We start from the raw sequence: 22,965 nt of genomic DNA, 5'->3' as shown, positions 1-22,965 counted from the left end.
TCTGCGAGGGACTTTCAGCATTATCACCCTCCAGAAACATGTCAGAAAAATCTAGAACATTATTCTCTGGGTGGGACAGATTTTGAAGAATGCATGCTACCTTATCAGCTTGCTGTTCCTCCCTGGGAGACTGATGCTTCCCAATGCACAACTCAATTCAAAGCAACAATGTACTCTGAAATTTCATCTTTCTTTCTTCCTTCCTTCCTTCCCTCCCTCCTTCCTCCCTTCCTTCCTTCCTTCCTTCCTTCCTTCCTTCCTTCCTTCCTTCCTTCCTTTCTCTCTCTTTCTTTCTTTCTTCTTTTTCCCTTCCTTCCTTCCTTCCTTCCTTCCTTCCTTCCTTCCTTCCTTCCTTCCTTCCTTCCTTCCTTCATTTTTCTTCTTCCTGAGACAGGGTCTTACTCTGTTGCCCAGGCTAGAGTGCAATGGTATGATTACACCTTACTACAGCCTTGAAATCTTGGCCTCAAACTATCCTCCCACCTCTGCCTCCTGAGTAGCTGGGTCCACAGGCATCCACCACCATGCCTGGTTAATTTTTTAAAGTTTTTGTAGAGACAGGGTCTCACTCTCTTGCCCAGGTTGGTCTTGAACTCTTGGCCTCAAGTGATCTTCCCACCTTAGCCTCCCAAAGTGTTGGGATCGTAGGTGTGAGTCACCATGCTCAACCCAGAAAGTATTTTTATGTAAAAATAAATTATGCAATGGCACTTTATGAACTTCAAAGAAAAAATACTTTCTTTGTGTTGTTCTCATTATATCTGAGGATAAAAATGATAAATTTCTAAATAAAACATATTCTGTTAATTTACAACTTTTCTCAAAATGGAAGAGTTTAAATTGTGATTAAAAGTAGTAGGTAGAGTGCATAGCAGCATTACTTACAATAGTCAATAGTCAAGATTAGAAACTACCCAAGTGTTCATCTACAGGTGAATGGAAAAATAATTTATATATATATATATATATATATATATATATATATACAGTGGAATATTATTTAGCCTTAAATGGGAATGAGACTCTGACACAATGCTACAATGTGGATACATCTTGCAGACATGCTAAGTGAAATAAGCAAGCCACAAAAAGACAAATACTATAAGTAATAAAATTCATAGAAATGGAAAGTAGAATTATGTTTGCCAGGAGCTGAGGAGAGGGGAAAATGAGGAGTTGTTTAATGGAGATAGAGTTTCAGTTGTGACAGATGGAAAAGTTCTGGACATTGATTACACAACAATGTAAATTCACTTAACACGATTGAACTGCACACTTAAAAATGGTTAAGATGGTAAATTTTATGTTATGTGTATTTTACAACTATTTAAAAAATTAGTTGAAAAATAGTAGACCAAAATTTATTTCTAACGGTGGCTTCCCACCACCATTTTGGGGGAAATTCTGTTGTGAAATTTTAGGTGATTTACTTTTTCAAATTTTACTGAATCATGAGTTTGTTTTCCCAAGGAGAAATTACTAAAACAAGAGCATGTGAAAACATATAACACTTAAGTCAGTTCCAGGGGAGGTATTGCAAAGGTATGTCCATAAGACCTTTGACTTTGATGAGATTTATAAAAAGCTATGTGGCCTTTTCTTCCTTCTCACTCCATCCCATCTCCCAGGGCCAGGCTGTTCCTCAAAAGAGTGAAAAATGTAGGAAAATTACTGCCAGTCATCCAAGCAGACTATCTAAATGATGTAAAGTAATTATTAAATTTTACTCAGCCAATACACTGTTTGAGCTTGGATTATAAACCACTGTTTACTCTCACAGTGTCTGGCAAAAAATAGGCGCTCTCATTTTGTTTTCAGTAGACAGATGGTATTTGCCCTTCTAGAGCTCAAGAAGGAGAGTGATCAAGCAAATAGGCTTAAGCACATTTTGAGAAAAGCAATATGGTGCACAGCCCTGGGGCAAGACTATGTTGGGCTCAGGACTTGAGTCTGCCATTTACTAGCTGTGTAATCTTGAGCAATTCACTTAAATATCCTGATCTTCATTTTTTTTCAGTGTAAAATGGTGACATTAATAAACAATATCTATAACAAGAAATGTAAAGGTCAAATGTAAAGAAATGTAAAATCCTAAGTCCTGCTTGGCTTCTACCACTGGTCTAGTCGTGTGTGCCAGCTAAACATTCCCTGGGCTGCAATTAATGTGACTGATGGTTTTATCCCTGGTTTCCCAGGGTGAAATCTAGACACAGGAATCCTGAAAAATGCCTCTGTGGAAAGATGGATCGAAAGCAGGTCTTCTAAGGGAAAATGTTTCTCCCTCAGCCTGTAGTTTGACAAAATGATATCACGATGAAACCCTGAAGGCCTAGGATTTTTCATGGATTTGATTATTCTATTGAAGACCTTAAAAAAAGTGGCTAATAAAGATATTTTTAGAAATTGCTTTAGTATGGTTTTTATTAAGTTAACACTTATTTAATTAACTACATAAAATCTGTACATAAAAGAGGCAAAAGATTATTCTTCCTCTCGGCCAGACAGTTGCTGATAAGGTAGTTTTGACAGGAATCTCCCTGACTCAGCAACCATAAATATGGTTGGAATGTGGTATTTTCTCTTCCTGAAAACAATGCTTCCCATTTACAGAGTTTATATTCAATATGGTGTTAATACATAGACCTCATCCAACTGTCTCTCTGTGGAATCTGAGCTCCTACTCAAGTCAATATCCTGTAACACAAAAACCCTCCTATATTAGTTTCCTGAGGCCACCATAACAAAGTACCACAAACTGGGTGGCTTAAACAACAGGAATGTATTCTCTCACTGTTGTGAAGGTCAGAAGTCCAAAATCAAGGTGTGCTAGCAGGGACACCCTTCCTTGGAAAGCTGCAATCCTTCCTTGCCTCTTTCAGCTTCTTGTGGGTCTTTGCATTTCTTGGTCTGTGGCAGCATGACTACAATCTCTGCTAGGGTTTACAAACGGTCTTATCCCCAGTGTCTCTGTGTTTTCCCTCTCTTCTCATACAGACACCAGTCATTAGATTTTTGTATGCACCATAAATCCAGGGTGGTTTTATCCCAGAATCTTTTTTGTATCCCAAATATATCTACAAAGATTCTATTTTCAAATAAGGTCACATTCTGATGTTCCAGGTTGGAAAGGTCTGAATGTTTGTATACCCCCAAAATTCATATGTTCAAACTTTTTTTTTTTTTGCAGAGTCTTGCTCCGTTACCCAGAATGGAGTGCAGTGGCACCATTTCAGCTCACTGCAACCTCTGCCTCCCGGGTTCAAGTGGTTCTCCTGCCTCAGCCTCCTTGGTAGCTGGGATTACAGGCACATGCCACCACGCCCAGCTAATTTTTGTGTTTTTAGTAGAGAGGGGTTTCACCATGTTGGCCAGGCTGGTCTGAAAATCTTGACCTCAGGTGATCCTCCCACCTCAGCACAACCAGAGTGCTGGGATTACAGGCATAAGCCACCACGCCCAGCCCATATATTCAAACTTGATTCCCAATATGAGAGTATTAAGAGATGTGGCTTTTTGGGCAGAGGGGGTGATTAAGCCATGAAGACAGATTCCTCATGAATTAGATTAATGCCCTATAAAGAGGCTTCAGGGACCTTGGTCAACCTTTCTTCCATGTGAGGGCACAGCAAGAAGGCACCATCTATGAAGCAGTGAGTAGACCCTTGCCAAACACTGAATAGGAAGTCATCTTGATCTTGCAGCCTCCAGAAACTATGAGCAACAAATTTTCTTTTGTTTATAAATTACTTAGTCTATGGTATTTTTGTTATAGCCCCTCAAATGAACTAAGACACAGATGTACAGAAATTTAGGGAAAAATTATTCAACGCACTATACCTCTTTCTTTTTTACTGATTCCTATTTGATTAATGATTCCTATGGTTTGTTTAGTGACAACAACATCTATGGTCAATATGTGAGATTCTCAAAAGAAAATGTAGCCATCAGCAGCCAGCAGAAAGTGGGGGGGGGGGCAATAGAAATCCTACCTCATTCCCCAAGTTAGAGAAAAAAAAATCAATACATAGAGATATGAAATAATGCTTTGTGGGCCTGTTTTCCTGTAGCTTCTGAACATGTCCTTCTTTTATGCTCAGCTTTCTTCATATCTTATTTTAGTATAAAAATGAATGTTTTATTGCCTTCAATTTACCATTATTATTTTTTACATCAATTGTTCTTTGTGTGTATGTATGTGTCTGATTTAGTTTTCTGGAGTGTGAATGCATGTGGCGTGTGTGTATGTGTGTGACCTAAATAAGTTTATGTCCTGAAAAGAAAGCAACATCAACATTTAAAGAGTAGGTTAACAGAACTCACTTTATTAAATGCCTGCTATGTGTCCAGGCCTTGAGCTGAGGAATAAGAACAATGATGAGTAAAGACCATCCCTGTTCTCAAGGTGTTTGTAGACTACAAAGGAGCCTGCAACCTTGCAGCAAAAATAAAGTAAATAAACACAAACCACGGAGCATGTTGCACTCAACAGAGGTTCATTCTCACCCATTGTGAGGATGCTGGGAATAATTGGAACTTTGTTGAAGAAAACAAGGAAGTCATTTCTGTTTTGTCTGTGCATCACCGTGACTGTCTAGCACCATGGAGAAAGGGACCCCCTCTCAGAGCACAAACTCTGACCACAGAGGGCTTTTGTCTTTTGTTTTACTCTAAACTTTTCTCAAAATAACCATGGATGAAGCTGGAAACCATCATTCTTAGCTAACTAACACAGGAACAGAAAACCAAACTCACTCATAAGTGGAAATTGAACAATGAGAACACATGGACACAGGGAGAGAAACATTACACATCAGGGCCTTTCAGGATGGGGGACAAGGGGAGGGATAGCATTAGGAGAAATACCTAATGTAGATGACGGGTTGATGGGTGCAGAAAACCACCATGGCACATGTATACCTATGTAACAAACCTGCACATTCTGCACATGCGTCCCAGAATTTAAAGCATAATAAAATAAATAAATAAATAACCCTTTGTGAATCTGTACTTCTGGAGGAAAGCCCACACAACTCTGGGACATTAGCATGCATCACAAGTAAGATTCTAAAAATAATTTTAAAAGTACTAGTTCTGCTTCTGTTACCTTGTCATTAAATAAGGTTTCTGACCTTCCTAAAGCTAAAGGTCAGTGCTTTAGCTGCATGTAAATGCCTTCTTGCATTGGATTCTTCCCATAAACTGCACTGCTCATTTCTCTCACGGATTGGGCCTTCTATGACTTCAGAATAGAAAGCTACTTTCTCTCTTAGCAAGGTGTGGCTTTTCCAATGTCCCCTCTTGCTTTGCCAAGTTGAATTCCAAAGTTGTGTCAAATCTCAGCTAAATCAGTGTATTTGCCTTTCCTGCCTATGACATTAATTGCACTTTACCCCTGCTATTATTTTCCATCTAACTTCTTAGTTAATTCCTTAATGTATTTTGGGATACCATTTGGGTATGGAGATATTATAGAAATGATGTTGGAATGAACTTCAGCACTCCAGGTCAAAGTTACTTGGCTACTTTTAAGCATTTGTTTTTGCATCTTCTTTTTTGGTCCCTGGGAGCCTTGGACAATAAGCTGTTATCCACTTTGTATTTCTGAATTATACTTACATGAATCTGGTGCCAGAGAAAGTTCTATGGTAAAGAATGATAACCGATTATTCCACTGTTTACAGTCAGAGCTGATGACTAATGAGGGTGACTCTACTGACTCCTATCCCCGTTGCTAACCTTCCTCAGAAGAGTAAAGTTCATCGAGACCCAGTATCCTCTAGACTCCTATTTTCCTCCACATAAAACTACACGTTTTGTTTAAAAAATTGGATCAGGAATTTTACTCTCTCAGGCATTAACTAGCAATTCACTTTAAGAAAAGTACAAGGAGAGGGGATAGAATGAAAATTGTAAGTTCCCCTTTGGATGGGCTTATGAAGGGCCCATTTACTCACAGAGTATAAGAAATGGAATATGGGCTGGGCGCGGTGGCTCAAGCCTGTAATCCCAGCACTTTGGGAGGCCAAGACGGGTGGATCACGAGGTCAGGAGATCGAGACCATCCTGGCTAACATGGTGAAACCCCGTCTCTACTAAAAAATACAAAAAACTAGCCGGGCGTGGTGGTGGGCGCCTGTAGTCCCAGGTATTCGGGAGGCTGAGGCAGGAGAATGGCCTAAACCCAGGAGGCGGAGCTTGCAGTGAGCTGAGATCCAGCCACTGCACTCCAGCCTGCGTAACAAAGCGAGACTCCGTCTCAAAAAAAAAAAAAAAAAAAAAAAAAGAAAGAAAGAAATGGAATATGTACATTATCAAAAAGCAAACTGGAGTCAGCCATGAAGTTGTGAATGTAAGAGAGGGGATTCTCCATCTTATTTTGATTTTCTTTTTAACTTAAGAGACAATTTTACTAAGGAAGCAAAAATCCCCACCTGCTTGGCCCATCACACTCAGTAGAATATAGACAGACAAGGCACATGACAATGGCATAGATCCTGTTGGGTTTATGCCTGTCAAAAGGGAAGAAATTGTTCTTTTAGGATCCAGACTTTGAAGGCAAATAAACAAAAATTTCAGTCCCAACCCCACATCCTCCTCATTGTGTAGTCTTTAGTAAGTTTCTGAAAATGTTTAAGCTTTGGCTTTGTCAGCTAGAAAGTGGAAATAATCATTTAAGCCATAAGTACCAAGTCCTGGCTGGGTCAATTGGCATGCTAAAAAAAGGTTACCTGAAGAGGGTTTTATCAAGAGTTGATTCAGGGTGTGGACAAAGTTAAGGAACCCACTAAGAGTAGGGAGGTGCCCAGGGACTAGTGGTAGTGAAGGCTATTCCCACCATCAGGCCTGTGGGGATGGGGGAGGTGAGAGCTCTTATCAGAGCATTGGGGAACTTGCACATGGGAGAGACCACCCAGCAAGAGCTGCTTCAGTGAGGGATACTGCCACCACCACTGCCACATCACTGTCTGGCCAGGTGGGGGTGGAATAAACCCCACTAAGGCTCTTTCCTCTTGCTTTCCAATCCCACAGCAGTGTGCTTCATTGGCTGCCCTTGACATAAAGTCAGAAGATAAAGGAAGAGAGTGGCTAAGGAAGTGAGCTTCCTTTGCACAAAATCAGGTTAGAAAAGGATCAAGAGTGGATATGGAGGAGGAAACGGAAAATTTTCAGCATCTCTCTGTCTTAGATGGCTGTTGTTTGCCCAGTATCTCTTCTTTTGAGTATAAAACTTGAATGAGGCTGAAATAACATGTTACCCTCCTCCAATGACCAAGACCAGAGAATTTCATCTCCCTACCCTCTAGCCAATCAATCAAATTCAACTTTGAGATTTAATACAGGGTCTCTGGAAAATAGATAATCTCTTTTTCATTTGGATTATGAGCCATAAGGATGTAGACTTGGGCCAAACAAGTCACCTTTCCAACTATGTAGAAATAACTGACCTGACAGCAAAGACAATGCAAAAAGAGCAAAGAAGAGTCCAGGAATAGGGAGAAAGAGGGAGGCCCATGGTGACTTTGTTTGAAGCCGTTTGTTTAATTACATCTAAAGGCAGTTATGCTTTTTAACATTTCAGTAATATGATTCTTTAATATCCTATATTGGAAGAGTCGCAAAGGTTAATAAGGAAATATGAAGCACTCAGCAACAGCAGAAAGTCTCTATCATACCAGAAATGGAGGTCAAAGGGAGGCTATGGCACTATGGAATTCTCTGAGTTGGGGCCTCAGTAGGACCTGAAATCATGGAGAAGGAACTGCTTAGGAAATGCTGAAGCTTCCAGGCTGGAACCATGGCAAAGATTGCACAACAGGAACCGAAACCAGAGAAGAAATACGACCTCAAGTACAGAGAGTGAGAAGAAATAGTCTGGCTTCTCCTTGCCTTCCACCCTTTGGATGCCCGCTCCTCTGCCTTCACTTAGCTAAACCTAACTCTGAGACCAACATTCAGAGCTGAGCAGGAAATGGGGCAGGATATGGCTTTCAGAGCAAACAAGTAAAACACATGGTCAGGACATAGGACACACTCGTTCTTTTTTCCTCTTTCCTTCCGAAATGCATTACAAACTGTAGGAAGGCTACACATTTTTTTTTTTTTTTTTGTCAAATCTCAGAGAATGGGGGTCAGGTTATTTCCTCCTTAGAGACTTGAGTGGGTTACAATATAAGACAAGGGAATTTGGTCTGATACTCAAGTTCCTTTAGACTATTGCCATAATTTATGAGCATGGAATAACATGACAGAAAAATGTAAAGGTAAATTGAAATCCAGTCACATTAGGCTACTTGCTCTTTTTTATTACAGCATATTTTTCTGCACTTGCTAATAATATTCCTTCTGCCAGGCTTAACGTCTTCTTCCCCATTTTTCTTTACTGAGATTTTACCTTCGCAATTATTCCTTCAAGAAACATACTGGCTTGCCCAAACTTCATTGTATCTCTCCCTTCTTAAATTCTTATATCATTTTCATGGCACTTAACAAATTAGATCTTGTGTTTTAGATATTGAAATTTCTATCCTATGCTTTGATAATAGATGGTGATTTCTGCAAAGCCAAAGAATACTTTCCTCAACTTTGTTTCCTTTGGGGTGGATTTAAATGATCTCTTATACCTACTAGTTGTTTGATAAATGTTTGTTGTAGCAGATGAACACCTGAAACAGTAATACTGAACCTTAGGTTCTAGTATTTTCTATGTCACATTAGTGTGACTTGCAGAATGGCTCAGCTTAGCTTTCCCTATGCACAATAAGTTCAGACTAGATGAGTTCCAAGGTCCCTCCTGGCCCTTTCAGTTTCCTAATTTCGCATACAAGTTGGAAGATAAAATTTGCAAGCAGCAATTTTATAGTTCTATTATGGAATTTCTACTTGGGGAAAGCTAACATTTAATGATTTCATTCTTGCTGGATTGTTTCTCAAGATTTTCCATGGGGCTGAAATTTATCCATGACCTTGAGAAAGACATGCAAATGCTTCATGATCCTCACTCCACTATCTCGTCCCTAATGCTTTTCCTCTGATGATTACTCATTTCACACCCCAAAAGCAACTCATTTTATAAACGTTTGTACAGCACAGCAAGCAGTAAAGAATAAGAAATTATAAAATATTATATACTATGAAGAAACACTGCTCCTAATGCATCCACAAAGAACCAAGTTCACAAATGTTGATTTGTCAATTATAATGGTAAAATATGTATTTATATAATACATATGATATGATGAATGCTATTGGAGTGGGTTTGGCATATTTATTAAAATTTATTTTTATGAAAAAAGATTTAAAAAAGAAATGTCTGCTGTAAGCAGTTACATGAAAATGGATAAATACAAAAGCAAGCACAAGAGTATTCAGTAGAGAGTTTTGAGCGTGAACCATCAAGTTTCAGGCAAATCTTGTGTGGTTCATAATTTTAGCCCTTTATTATGCAAAGCTGCCAATTCAATTTTACAATGCAAAGAAATGTTTGGCGTGATTATCAAGTTATATTTACTGTTCTGCGGATCTAGTAAAAGATGCACTATCTTGAAAGAGTCTGTTCAAATTACCTTTGAACACATTTTTAGATCCTCATTGGTAAGCAGAAGTTGGCAGGCTAAAATGTATTCTTTCTTAACTAGCATCAGCATGTGAAACTTTAGAAAAACTGGTAGAGCAAATGATGATTCAGTTGCAGAGCCAGAAAAATAATTTCCAAATCAACAAATTCAAACAGAGAAAAAAAGTTGCTGATCTTAGATGAATTGCCACATGTTGCCCCTTCCTTTCACAAGTGTCTTGGTAGAAAAACTCTCATATAGAATTTGTCCCACCCATCAGGATAAAGTTGTTATTTCAATTTCCTATCTCCTCTTCTGCATCTCACCTTCTGAGGAGAGAAATATTAAAATCTCAAAGTATTCATTGCTAAACCCAGAGATAAGGGGTTGGGATGCAAGTTGGAAAAACTGGGAAAGTACTAAATTCTGGACCTCTCTTCCCCCCTGGCTTCTCTCTCACCTCTCTCTCTCTCTCTCTCTCTCTCTCTCTCTCTCTCTCTCTCTCTCTCTTCCTTCTTCTTTCTAAAAGAAGCCTTTGAAAGAGTTGTATGTATTTGCAGAATCAAATTTCTCTCCTCTCTCCTCTCTTCAGGGCACACTGTTCAGCCTTTTGTTGTTATCTCTCCATTAAAACTGTTTTAGTCAACATTGTCGATGATCTCAATGCTACACCAAAGTTCTAGTTTCAAGCTTTGTCTAATTCAACTGTAGCAGCATGAAACAGAATTTATTACTCTCTGCTCCTTGAAGCATTGTCTTGTCTTCCAGGAATATACACTGCCAGTGTTCCTTCTCTTATTGCTTGCTTTTTTTCAAGGTTCCTTGCTGGTTCCTCTTTTTCTTTGTGACAAATAGAAGTATTTCATGGCCAGGCCTTGAAACTCTTCCCTTATCTATCTATCTATCTATTCGCATTCACTTTCTTCATGGGTTCATCTAGTTTTGTGATAGCTTATAAATACATAATTTTAGTCTCAGCCTCTTTCCTGAGGTATAGACTCAGAGATGAACTGACTACCTGATGTCTCCACTTGAATGTTCAACGGCCATCTCAGAGTCAACATATCCAGAACAAGGCTTCTATATTCAATCCAACCTCCCCAAACATGCTTCTGCTTAGCCTGCCCCGACTCAGTGGATCGTGACACCATTGTTCCAGTCAGGACTAGGAAAAGGGTGAAGCAAGCCAGCCAGTTGGGCACAACGTTTAAGGCATTCAGAGCATCAGGAAAGTGCTGGCCTTACTTTTGTATGGCTACGCAAGGTCCTCCTTAAATTTTATGCCCTCAACATCTCACTTGGCTCACCCTAGTACCATCGCTGCTTCTTCTTGCTCAAGCCAAAAAGTTCAGCATCATCCTTTATGCCTCTGTTTCTCCCATTTCCAATCTACCAGGATATCCTATTGGCTCTACATTCATTAATATTAAAGTGTTTGACCAGTTATTAAAAAAAAAATAGATATATCAAAAGTAATGGAGGAGCTTTTTAAAATGTAATTCTTGTCCTAAAGAAGGAAAACCAAAATTCTGCTCTTATTTTCACAAAGACAAGGGGCTAAGAGAACGTAGACATACTATATCAGAGTGTTTAAAAAATTAATAGACTTTGACTTTTATACCAGTTTTAGGTTTACAGAAAATGTGATCCAAATATATTGGGTTCCTGTACACTCTGTCCCCCCACTGGCCTCTGGTTTTTCCTACTATTAACATTTTGTGTTGGTGTGGCATATTTGGTACAATTGATGAATGAATATTCATGCATTGTGATTAACTAGCATCCATAGTTTATTTTAGGGTGTAGTCTCTGTGTTGTACAGTTCTATGGGATTTGCTAAATGTACTATGTCATATATTTCCCATTACAGTATCATAAAGAATAGTTTCACTGCCCTAACAATCTTCAGGGCCTTATTTCCCCTCAGCTAGCAGTGACATCTTTAGGTACAAGTACACACCACCTATAACAATTTAATTTCTTGCCTTCTGGGCAAGCCAGGGCAGTGACTGAGGGCAGAGAGAATGTCACCTGTCTTCCATTCAGCAGCCTGTGTTGGATGCAGGGTCCAAGGTTCCTGGGTCCAGCCTACGTGCCCCAATGGTGGTCTCCTACACTCAAAGACAATGAACTTCCAGACACGTCACAAATGCCAGATGCTCTGCAAAGCTCTCCCGATTCCTCCTAGCAACATGAGTTGCCGCATTTTCTTTATTCTAAGGTGTCAGGCACATGATCATGGTGTTCATCAGGCTGTCTGATCCTCAGATTATATGTCAGTCTTCCAGACTAGATCATGGGCTTCTTAAGGGCAGAAGCTTCTTAGTCATCTGTGTCTTCCTTAGGGCCTGTACTTGCCATTTGTTGATGATATGAAAAGAGTTGGGGTTGTGAAGGGGAGGAAGAAGGGTAGAGAAATGAATAAAGGGAAAAGAGGGAAAGAAATAAGGGAGAAAGGGAAGGTGTTTGTGCTCATGCCCTCGGTCACCGATCGCTATGGGTGGGCACAGGTGTTCAGCACCAGAACGACAGGAAGATGAGCAAGAGAGGGCATCTCTGAGTCAGGGCTGATGCATTTCGCACACCCAACGATCCAGCCACATCGCTGACGAATCTGTGATATTGTATATTTTTCCCATCAGCAGCCCTAGTTGCACATGAGAGACTATCATCTGCTATTTCACTGACTTCATTAAGTCCTAGAACCTCAGGGTTAATGAGTTCTTAGTTACATGGAACAGCTTTGTTTGATAGGTTATTTTAGTTTTATATGTAAGAAAACTTGGTGTTCTTATATTATTTAATATATTGATTTGCTACATTGTATAAAAAGACAAATAAATGAGACTTCTTTAAACTGTCTTAGAAGATGTCTCAAGTCTCCCATGGCTCTGAAACTTCAGTGTGGAAAGGCAATTCATGACATTTGTTGTCCATAGTGTACTTGTTTGGACAATTTCTCAATTTCCAAACAGCAGTGATGTTTTCTGCAACAGATGAATTACAAAACAAAATATTACACATCTTGTCCTCCCTCTGATAGAAATCTTTGTGGTCTTAAACAATTAAAACTCCTTAGTTTAAACTCGAAGTATTATTAAAGAAAGTTGAAATTTTATGATAGTGATTAAATTGAAGATTCAAAAATGTGTCTATATTTGGGAATATTCATTATGATTTTAATGTTAATTTTTTTGAGCCAATACCATTTCCAAAAACTTAAACTGCAGAAATACTAAAACATGTGCAGTTATAGCTTAAAAGAATGTGGTGAAATTATCTGCAGTAGGGCAAAATTTAAAACAATGCAAATGGTTTTAAAAGAGGATTAAGTAACTATATTTAATGATGAGTAAGTAGTAGGTTAAAAAAGGAATTATTTTGAATAATAAGAAAAATAAAGATTCTAAGGTACATATTCAGTGAGGAAAGTTTCAGAATCACAAGTTTGCTATCATTTCATTTTCGCAAAAGAAACAAGAATAAAAATGAAAACTACACACGTGCATGCATACTCACTGCAAGACACTTGTAAATTGAAGGGGGTAATGTTAATGTTGACATAGGAACCATCAGCATAATATAGGAGTGTCATGAAAACCAGGATCTATAACCACTTTAATTTAAGGGACTTTATATTCTCTATTATACCTTACTATCTATAATAATAAAATTAAATTTTCCATACTTAAAGTATCAAAAAAAAATAAATTGAGTAAATTGTGAACTTGGATCTCAAGTCCAGTTCCTTTAGTTCTCTCAGAACTATCTCCCTTCATTTCAAAGTTCATGGAATGGTTTTTGGTTTTCCTAACATGTACCACTGTATTTTAAATTTACACATCACCAGGACATTCTTTTTTCTTGTTCTCTTATTATTAGAACATACATTTAATGCCTTCTGACAATCTAGCCATTGTAAACCTCCCAGGTTTATCAACTGTCATCATCCAAGTACCCACAGTGCAGATTTCTGGTATTACAATGGTTTTAAATTTTGTCCTTTGGATTTTTTGAAAATAAATTATAGTGGATAAAGAGTGACCACTGTCTTTGGCTGGTTTTTGTTGATAATGAGGCCAAGACCAGGGCCTTCACTGAATTCCCACATGTGCTTGGTTGCAAGCCACACTCAGGTGACAGACAGTCTTGCAGTTGCTGCTATTGGTCACATGAAGACTGGGAAAGAGAGTGCATCAGATCAATATAAACTTATTTCTCTTGCAAAGCATAGCAACTTGAGGCACATGCATTATGAATATTGGGTCAGAAGCATTATCTTCATATTCAAAGACTAGCATATAATTATCAAGAACAGAAATGTAAAGAACATAAATAGCTTGATGATAGAATTGGTACACATTTTATTAGAAATTCTATTTGAAATCCAGAGAAGAGTAACTGAATGGATTAAAAACATATCAGATATTAGATGACAGAGAATATGAGAAAATTTCAACTTTTTTTCCAATTGAATTTAACAATGTTTTGCTCCTTAGTTGACTGATTGAATAATTTGCCTCTGCCAGGATGTAAATTCTCAGAGATACTCTTTCTGCCATTGTGCCAATCTATGACACAGCTAGCGTAGTATTTATATGCTGTGCTGGTCAATATCCTTCAGAAATGCCCAGCAGAACACAGGCACAAATATTCTCCTTCAACAAATACTCATCGAATATGAAATCAGACTTCTACTGATACTGAGGTACCAGTACTTCCACTGGTACAGAGTCATCTGGAGGGCTTGTTATGAGGCCTCATTCAGGATGAGGCAAAAGTTTTGAAGTTTGCATTTAAAAGTTTTTAAAAAGTCATGTATAAAGAGTGGCCGCCATGATGATTAAACACATTATATTGTGCCCTTATAAAATGTGATCAAAAACCACAAACTTTAATGACAATAAGTAATTGTTCTTATTTGGTCTGCTCATTCTGAAAAAACTGAGTCTTGTCCTATGCAACAGGGCTGGAGCAGTTGGAACATGCGTCAGTTGGAACATGCGTCAGTTGGAACATGTTTAAAAGCTAATGGATAAAATTGTTTTACATTTCATATAAGACAAATAGAGTAAATTAAGGACACATTTCTAATATGTTCAGATATTCCAACAAGTAAATATCTTATATATCTCAGTTTGCTCCATTATTTGTCAAACACATTTATTTTCATTTTGATAAAAATGTCTCAAAAATGCCTTAGTAATTTGCGCTTTGGTGAGGGAAATTTGGAAATAATGAATGTGAGCTAATCTCTTTGTGACTCAAGGATTCTCACTCAAAATCATCAGCTTTGGAGCTATGCTTTTATAATGTGATGCTCATTGGGTTTTTGAGGTATAATGCTTGTCTCTAAACTGAATTGCCCCAAAACTACTTTATAGTAGTTGATTTCACTACCTGTGTTCTCTCCTTCACTCTTATTTTGTATTTCAGTATACCAAATTTACAATGTTTTTGTTGGTTTTGTTACCAACGGAAACATCAGGTGAATTAAAAGACACCAAGATAAGTACTCATCAAACTAAAAAGTAAATGCAATTCCACATTATTTTTGCCCGAGGGTGGGTGGGTAAATTTACCATAATGCAGTCTTCTCAGTCTTGAGCATGCTTCAGAGTCATCTGGAGGGCTTGTTAAAATGTAGGTTGTCGGGTCCCACCCCAGAGCTGTTTCAGCAGATCTGGGGTGAGGCCCGAGAATGTGCATTTCTAGCACTTTTCCAGTGGATGCTGCCCATCTGAGGACTACACATTGAGAGCTACTTGCTGCTTAGAAAAGTGGAATGGGGATAGTTTAATGAATCAGTAAGAGTTTAAGGTTTCAGGAAATGTCTGGAAGTCTGCAAGTAGAAAAAAAGGGAATGTTAATTTTCTCTTCACATATTGGGCATTACATTTATGGAACACAAAGAGGGAGCGCTGTGGGACAAAGTCAAGGGAGTTATATAAAATGATAGATTACAGTTACGTGTTAGTTCACAAAATGATTTCTGGAAGATACATTAAATAATCCCAACATTATAAACTGATACCACATCGGGCAACCTCACTCTCCAAAATCCTCTCATGTTGCCTTTGCACTAAGCTGGCCTGGATGGCCCATTGGTTGGACCCCATGTGGCATTCCTAATATCTCTGTGTTCTAATCCATTGGTTGCCACTAAAGTGCTTTGCCAACGGATTTTGTTCTCAGATAGTGCACAGCACTGAAGAGAAAATCACTTTGCAAATCCAGTGATTTCATGGGCCACTAGGCTCTCTGGATTCTCTATTACCCAGTTTATCTTTTGTTCATTTAATGCATCACAAACAACATTGAATTAGTTTTTGGACAATTAGGTAAGATATTAAACTAAAGATGTACATATAAATATGTCAAGTCATTATTTTAAGAATACATCTGTAAGACATAGTTGGAGAAGGCTTTTTCTTGTGAACATTGTGAAGGCTTTTCCCCGCAACTCTCTAATAGTTCAACAGGTATCAACTTGCATAAATAATACTTCTTTCTCAGAGGGGTTCACAAGTGAGAAAAAGAATTTTCTATAATGGATGTTTTAAAAAATCACTTCCAAGGCAATTAGTTCTTGTAAATCTCCTGAAATAAACACCAGGAAATTAAATTGGTGTGTGTTTGTTACTAGAATGAACATCCGCAAGCAAATCCAAGATTGCAAATGTTTTAGCTCAGGCCTAATTTCAAGTCTCTGAAAGACCCTTCCTTCCTGAGCTATGACCACCTAAAGTCCTCCTGCAGCTTCACCATTGCCTTAACTTTCAGCACAAATCCTGAAATGATGCTAAGGAGATGTACATGACTACATGGCTACAAGCTGTGGTTTCATCATTTTTTTCTTTGTCTCTGAGCTAATGCCGAGAAAACACCCTGGTTCTGCTAAGTGGATCTCAGTCTGTTACTTAGTCTCCTGCTCTCCAGTCACCCAAGTCTGATTCCTGAGCACCCAAGTCTGATTCCTCAGCTTGATTCTTTTTTGTTACGTGTCATTGCCCTCAGGAAAGGGTACCCCAGTCCTGGATCCTGGACCATTGTCTGGGACCCTCCTCTGAAATGCCAAATATTTCTAATTTCAATTTGCTATCCTTCTTGTAAGGATGAATTGTCTCATACTGCATCCATCTGTTTGGACAGGCCAACACTTAATTTGTAACCCTTCATGGGTATCTACTTAACTGAACTACAACCTACTATCGCTTCATCTTGTCGGACAGGCTAGTGTAGTCTCGCTTTACATCTGTGATGGAATCTATCCACCCAGATCCTATTCAGTAATAGAGCCTTTTCTCAAATCCCAGCCCTTCCTCATCTGAGCTACATGACAATAAGTAATGAATTGGTCTTACTTGGTCTGTTCATTCTGAAAAAACTGAGTCCTTACTGAATGGAGTTTCGTAAGGACTGAGTTCTTATGGAGCCATATTATACATGGGAGTGATGGACATGAACAAGGTACAATTTCTCTCCTGAAGAAACTTAATTTCTTTCTTTCTTTCTTTCTTTCTTTCTTTCTTTCTTTCTTTCTTTCTTTCTTTCTTTCTTTCTTTCTTCCTTCCTTCCTTCTTCCTTCCTTCCTTCTTTCTTTTTCTTTTTCTTTCTTTTTCTTTCTTTTCTGTCTGTCTGTCTGTCTGTCTTTCTTCTTTCTTTCTTTCTTTCTTCTTTTTTTTTTTTTGACAGAGTCCCACTCTCTCACCCAGGCTGGAGTGCAGTGCATAATCTTGGCTCACTGCAACCTCCGCTTCCTAGGCTCAAGTGATTCTCCTACTTCAGCCTCCTGAGTAGCTGGGATTACAAAATCAGTCTGCCATCATGCCAGACTAATTTTTTAATATATATTTAGTAGAGACAGAGTTTTGCCATATTGTCCGGGTGGGTCTCTAACTCCTGACCTCAAGTGATCTGCCTGCCTCAGCCTCCCAAAGTGCTGGGATTACAGGTATGAGCCACCGTACCTGGCTCATTTTTGATGACAGGGCAAACAAGCAAACAATTGAAATACAGGTTGAGTATTCCTTATCCAAAACTCTTGGGATAAGATGTGTTTTGGATTTTTTAAAAAATCTTCAATATTTTCATTAAACTTACTGGTTGATATCCCAAATTCAAAAATCTGAAATCTGAAAAGCTTTAATGAGCATTTCCTTTTGAGCATGGTGTCAGCATTCAAAAAATGTGAATTTCAGATTTTTTGATTAGAAATGCTCAACCTACACAATACTTTAACCATAAATTCTGAGAACCTTTCTTTAAAGGACGTAGTAGAAGAGGTCAGAGAATTGTCCTTCCATAAACATTCATTCTATCATTTGCTCAAACCCCACTGTGTTTCAGGCATTTTGTTAATACATCAGGAATGGACCCAGAAGGCCTTTCTGAGAATTGTGAGTTAGACCCAGATATTCACCCAAGCCCAGAGCATCCAACACCTTTCGCCTCCAAATACCAATGATAATTTGTCTTGTGGTCCTAAGACGTTAATCAGAGCTGCTTATAATAGACAGCTTCTGAAACTGGCTTCTCTCCCCTGTAGCCCCAGATGGTCTACCCTGGACCCTGATGACGTTAGGTTGGAGGATTTTAAGTGCAGTCCTTTGTTGCCACTTCCACTTTCTTTCCAGAACCTCTGAATCAAATGTCAGCCTGTTTTCATTGTTCCCTTTCTGTTTAGCTGGAGCTGGATATACTGAAGGAATGAAAGTTTTCTGAGCTGACCGCACTGATAAACCTAGAAGGAGACCATGGAGCTAACTGCACTGATAAACCTAGAAGGAGACCATGGTGATAATTGCTTCATAATTTTCAAAAGTCAGCATTAACTGCTGAGTAGCAGAGTGGACTTAAATTTGTGTCTTCAGTGGAAATGATCACAGTGATGTCCTTACTGCCTCCTAACTCATGAAAGGAACAACTGGCTGGTCCCTGGAACTCCCTGCATGACTGATGATTGCCCACGGACTTCTAAAACCATCTTTACTCTGAAAATGTGAATGTTGCCCATGACCTTCAGCTGATGGATGATATCTGGGCCTGAGATGGCAATATCAGGTATTTCTGAAGACATCCTAGGGAAATGTGGGGATTGCCATGGTGCCTCTGAGCTTACCTCTAGAACAGACATTTTGATAAGCACTTTTGCTTCTTTCTCTGAATTCTAAATCAGCCCTAGATCGCTGGAGGATAATTCTGAAACAAGCCCTACCCAGTCAATTTTCCTGAAGTTTCATGAGGATTCTGAAGAGCGGTGACTGGTGTTGGACTGAAACCAGGGAGGAAGGCCAAGGAGAGGAGAGCACTCAGAGGCAGTGGGTGGACAGAGGTCATCCAGAGACTTGCAGAAAATAGGACCAAAGCCATGGCCCCAGACAGGAGTGGCAATCCTAAGTGCAGTTTTAGTTGCACTTTTGAGATAATGGAAGTACAAAATCCATCACTTAACCTCTTTTAACATCAGTTTATTCATCTGCAAAACATTGACATGCTACTTCACAGCATTCTTCACATATAATAAGAAACAGCATGTTAAAATACTAAACAAAGCTTAAGATGTGATGCAAATATACTATCAGAGTAGATTGTAGATTATAGTTCTATCACTTATCTCTTTCTTATTCATAAGAGAAGCTCTTATGAACATTGAGTTAATTATTTCTTTTCCCTCCTTATTTATGAGCATACATGTCTTATTCAAGGTTTAAAATATCACTTGGAAATTAACAAGGGGTTTCACAAATATAGTAATATTCCCTATTTGTTCACAATATTTTGTCCCAGAATGATGCTTTTGAAAAAAAAAAAGAACTGCTTATAAAATCGTGGTACAGTCAAGGCAGACTATAAACAAATGCTCACCAACCAACAGAAGAAATCTATCCTGCAATATAGATGACTTTCCCAGTGCACCATGATAGTTCCTTTAAGCTGTTACGAATTATTCCATAAACATGTATTTAGAGACTTTTAAATATGCAGATTATTGGCCTGAGAAACCATTTCATCTCCAAAGGAACATTTGCAGGCTGTCGTGCAAATCTGCATTTGAGGAACTTTCACATTATGATCTTAGTGAATTCTTGACCAGATAGACTTGAACAGCTGCCACCCATGCTTGGGAAGTCCCTTTGCTTGAGAAGACAAAATAGCTCATTTGTTTGCAATTCTTTCCTGAAAGTACACAAGGGCAATTTTCTACATTGTGAATTGCTTCTATCAGAGCAACATTTTCCCTGAAAGACCATAGCTCATTATGCTATTTAGAAACAAACAAACAAAAATGCATACAAACATTTTTTGGGGGAGTTTTATAATTTGTGCCCAGAAGGGACAAGTTTCTTTTCAGATTAAGTTTTAAAAAATGTTCCTTTATTGCTGTTATGTTCAAGCTGACATGGAGGTTATAACTGAGAGAATCCCCCTCTGAAATAATAATGCCTTACGTTTGTATAATGTTTTATACTTTTCAAAGTGCTTTCAGGCACATTATTTCATTTGATCTTCAAAACAGCTCAGTGAGGCAGGTAAAGTAGGTGTTTTTATTCATTTCTTTTTAGATAAGGAAATAGGTTCAGACTACAAATATTATCCGAGTATCTACTAACTCCATCATATTGCGTGAGGTGTCACAGAGGATAAAATAACATATATTCCTAAAAGAAGAATCTTGGTTTTAGATAAGACATAACAACACAAAGTTAAATAATACTAAATGTACAATATGGTTCAAAAGGTGACAAAAGACAATTTATGCTCATAGTATTAGAAGCATGAGCAAACTGTATTCTGGCAGGTTAAGGGAGACTTCTTAAAGCAGGTGCCACCCGAATATATATACCTGGAAGGAGGTTTGGAATTTGGATTTGGCATCATAATCACCTACTCATATAACCTTAAAATAGAAGAGATTTTGGCATTCATCTAGTTTGTTCTGATACTGGATGTTGGCACTCCCTATAGCACCTTAAACAAAAATGTTGGAATAGCTATGAGTCTTACAAATTCTATCTTATGAAATCCCATCTCTACTAAAAATAAATTTTAAAAACATTAGCCAGGCATGATGACGGGTGCCTGTAGTCCCAGCTACTCGGGAGGCTGAGGCAGGAGAATGGTATGAACCCGGGAGGCAGAGCTTGCAGTGAGCCAAGATCGCACCACTGCACTCCAGCCTCGTGACAGAGCGAGACTCCGTCTCAGGAAAAAAAAAAAAAAATTCTATCTTATATGCAGCTGCAATCTCCAGTTCTATAATTCTACCCTCTGTTGACTAGAGTAAAACAAGACTAATCTATTTTCTCTTTCTGTGGAAAGCCTTTAATATGTCTGTAGTCAGTATAATAGCTTGATCTGCCTTTAGTCTTTTCTTCTTTCCATTTAATTTTAAAGCTTCTGGAGATACAGTCATTATTTTACTGCTGGGCCCCTATTTTATTTCTCCAAATTATCTGTAACTTTGGCCATCCCAAATTGATACACTGTTTTAGATATGCAGATTTGAATGAGGCTCTAAAAACTATCGTTATCTTTCCAATTCACTACTAGCATGTCTGTTAATACTACTAGTTGTGAACAATTCTCACATATAAAAGTAACTAACTTTTGTGTAAAAGCAGCATAATTAATGTGCCTGGAATGAGTCATGGATGTCTTCCTAAAGAACAAAGGCCACCTTCATTGTGATGGCTTTTTTTCTTTTTCTTTTGTATTTTTCTTAAGCCGTTCATGATCTATGCATGTCTGCACAGATGATACTTGCTTAAGGAACTAACACTAAAGCTCTAATACAATAACAATTTTTGGTATTTTGTTTCTCATTTTTATTACTGGGAAAGTAAAAATTAATAGCTCATGTAAATTAATAATCCAATACTGACCCCTGGTGTGTAATGAAGAAATTGCTTACTGGATGAACTAGTGGATGCTTGGGAAAAGTTTTATGTTTTAATATAAGAGTATCTTTTTCCAAGTAAAGAAGTTTCCTAGGCTATAATTTAAAATGTGAAAATTGGGAAATGTCAAACTAACTAACTGAATGTAGAGAATGTCTCTATGGTAGTCTTTAGCAGTGGGTAAATAAAAAGAAAAGAAAGAACAGCTGACACCAGAACTGTCCCATTCAAAAATGTTTTTTACAATTCGGCCAGCGTTTAAGAAACTAAGCACAGTGAGTTGAGAATGAATGATCTACCCTCCTTCACTTCACTATATTTGAATCAGACTTTTAAAAAAAACAAAAAAAAAAAAACCAAAAACCTCTTTTGAATTTCTCTGAGTCACCTCCTCAGACGGTAGATGTGTCTTCATTGCCTGCCACTCCCCAAAGTGTCTCTCCATTTATTTCAGACACAAGATCCCAAAGTCACAATTTTCTAGTCTTACTTGCTCTTCTTTGTTATCTTGTCATTTTCTAAAGCCATACCATATGCCTGCTTTACCATTCAAAGGTATAGTATTTGTTAGGCTGGTTCTTGTTTCAGGTTTCTCATTCTCCTTCCTATTTTCAGTATGTGCCCTTCCCTCACACCCCATGCTCAAGCCAAATTATCTATCCAGCATGTCCCCCATTGGTAACTTCTGAGAAGAAGTACTGCAGAGTGGACAGATGGGACTGGAATGAGTCAGTCACTTTGCAGACACAGGTGTAAGCCATGCAGGTTTAGGCCTCTACTGCCACCAGCGACCCTATTGATGGCCTATTCCCTCCTGTAGCAGAGCTCATAGAACCTTAGAAATTCACCTGTTGAGGGAGTATCACTGGGCCAGTCGTCAATGAACCCAGATTCCAATTTAATCCTGGCATTGCCCCTGACTTGTTATGGGACTTTCTGCAATGCAGTTCAACTCCTAGGTTATGAAACTTCTATTTTCTAATCTGTAACAAAGGGTGATTACATTAGACGATTTCTAACATCCTTTATAGTACTCCAATTCTACAACTCTATACATGTGGATTCAAGAGGCTAGCTCAAACCCTGGGTTCTTCACTTCTTGCAATGCTCTCTCAATTTCCTTTCTTCTCCCATCCTCTGGTTTGTCCATATGTTACTGTACTTGCGTACTTCCTATGTACACTAAACCATTATATGGACTACACTCTACTGTATCTATTTGTCTATCTTTTTTCTTTCATTGAACTGAGATATGGTAGGCTGGGATGAGCTCTCTATACCGAGATATATACAGTAGGCTGAGACGAGCTCTCTATACTGAGATAGATACGGTAGGCTGGGACCAGCTCTCTATACTGAGATAGATAATGGTAGGCTGGGACGAGCTCAATATACTGAGGTATATACAGTAGGCTGAGACAAGCTCTCTATACTGAGATAGATGCAGTAGGCTGGGACCAGCTGTCTATACTGAGATAGATAAATGTAGGCTGGGACGAGCTCTCTATACT

General features: G+C 38.5%; 1 protein-coding gene and 1 long non-coding RNA gene across 3 annotated transcripts in view; one reads left to right on the top strand and one right to left on the bottom strand.

The window, feature by feature from the left end:
* Nucleotides 1–22,965, bottom strand: part of HNMT (histamine N-methyltransferase) — a 1,236,603-nt gene that overhangs the window by 91,747 nt on the left and 1,121,891 nt on the right. The gene's annotated exons all lie outside the window — the stretch shown is intronic.
* Nucleotides 1–22,965, top strand: part of LOC126932263 (uncharacterized) — a 67,411-nt gene that overhangs the window by 39,977 nt on the left and 4,469 nt on the right. The window contains exons 2-3 of one of the 2 annotated variants that reach the window (XR_007718151.1): nucleotides 18,241–18,617; nucleotides 18,733–22,853. This is a non-coding gene — a long non-coding RNA (uncharacterized LOC126932263). Of the gene's footprint in view, nucleotides 1–18,240; nucleotides 22,854–22,965 lie in introns of both variants that reach the window. The other variant, XR_007718150.1, reaches the window with a different exon arrangement.

Source organism: Macaca thibetana, chromosome 12 (genome assembly GCF_024542745.1).
Source record: "Macaca thibetana thibetana isolate TM-01 chromosome 12, ASM2454274v1, whole genome shotgun sequence".
In the NCBI taxonomy this organism is placed as follows: domain Eukaryota; kingdom Metazoa; phylum Chordata; class Mammalia; order Primates; family Cercopithecidae; genus Macaca; species Macaca thibetana.
This window is presented reverse-complemented; position numbering and strand designations above follow the sequence as displayed.